We start from the raw sequence: 1,679 nt of genomic DNA on the forward strand, positions 1-1,679 counted from the left end.
TGTTTAAGTTCTCCCACGGGAAAAGCAACTTTCCCTCATAAAGTCCTGCATAATGACTTCAAACTTCGGTTTTATCTACTTAGCGCCACACTTCAAGCTTACTGTGCTCCAAGTTGATTTATTACCATGACGGAAATGGAGTTTGGCTGGTTTGGAAAAAATACTCACTCATTTTTGTTACTTTTATCCGCTCGCTGCTCTATGCAGTCGAATGAAAATATGCTTTAAATAATTGTGTCCTATCGGTTGCCACTTTGACTAACTGGAATGGAAATTGTTTTATATCATTTTTATCAGTAGGAGATTTTGTAGGAGTTCAAATCCACCAATCGGTACAAAAAAAAAACAGAAAACAGAGCATAACTGTTAAGCAAACAATGAAATTGCACGGTTTGATTGCTGAAGTTCTACAAATTTGAATTTCGCAATTACAATAAAAACATAGAATTGTGAATAATTTATCTGTTTTTGTTTGAGTTTTCGGTTCATATTTAAAAAATGTTTTTGAACCAGTATGATTTTAATAAAATTTGAAATGATATGGCTATAATTGAATAAAATTAATGCATTTTGCTCTTCGTAGATTTCCAAATACATACCGGATGGATTATTTGTTGGCATGTCTTCTACCTGCTGATTGTCTTGAATTTTCCAACATTATCTCTAATATTTTTAAATTTTATTCGTTATCAGAGCATGCATTGATGCAAGGCAAAATGATCGAATCTTTATTGTCCTTTCAATTGTTCAATTGTTTTCCCTTTTATTCTTAACATTCCAAATTAAAATCAAATCCTGGGTTCTTCAGTCATTTATTGTCTATTTATCAATTAAAAAAACGTTTCGGTGTTGATTGATATTGATAAATAGACAATAAATGACTGAAGAACCCAGGATTTGATTTTAATTTGGAATTGAAACACAGTCAGGAAAGTACGTACAAATTCTTAACATTGATTGTTTCATGTTTTTCTTCAAATTGATGTCTGCTTTAGCAGAAAGTCTCCGATCTGAATTTGCTGGAATTGACCGCAATTAAGATTCGATCTTAGATCCTTTCGAAATGTTTTGTTCGCTCACGTTTTTTATTCAAAATAGGGTTACGAATTGTTGGTTCGAGCTCTTATTCAGAATGTCCGATAACTAATAGGGCACAGCAAAAGACTGCACTGCTTATTAAAGGTTGACTTAGATTAAGTCATATGATGATATATCTTAAGTTACATAGAGTGTTAGACACTCTAACGATGTTGGCATTAATTATCCGTAGAATAAGTAGCAGTAAGAAGTATATAAACTTAGCTGAAAATAAATATGTTCCAACACCTGGCAATGATGGGCGGATCTAAGGGGGAGGTCATAGAGTCATGACCCCCCCTGCGTTGGGCTCATAGTTTCATAGGCAACAAAAGACTGAATTTCTACTACTTGACCCCCCTGACTCGAAAGCTGGATCCGCCCCCGCACTAATAGTGTTTAGTGAATTACCAGAGAAGCTCCTGAAGCAACTTGCAGACCTTTGAGGTAAGTGAAACACTAAAAATAGCAGAACCTTGGTGATCTATTGAAAAACCTACACAAAGTCAGCCCCAAATTACTGGGCAGCGCTATTGGACTATAGCCATTGCATAGCTGCGTAAAAGGCAGTCGCCCGGACCTTCAGGTTGCTCACTCACTCC

Source organism: Dendroctonus ponderosae, unplaced genomic scaffold (assembly GCF_020466585.1).
Source record: "Dendroctonus ponderosae isolate FM_Combo_2020 unplaced genomic scaffold, Dpon_F_20191213v2 Dpon_F_20191213_1, whole genome shotgun sequence".
Classification (NCBI taxonomy): domain Eukaryota; kingdom Metazoa; phylum Arthropoda; class Insecta; order Coleoptera; family Curculionidae; genus Dendroctonus; species Dendroctonus ponderosae.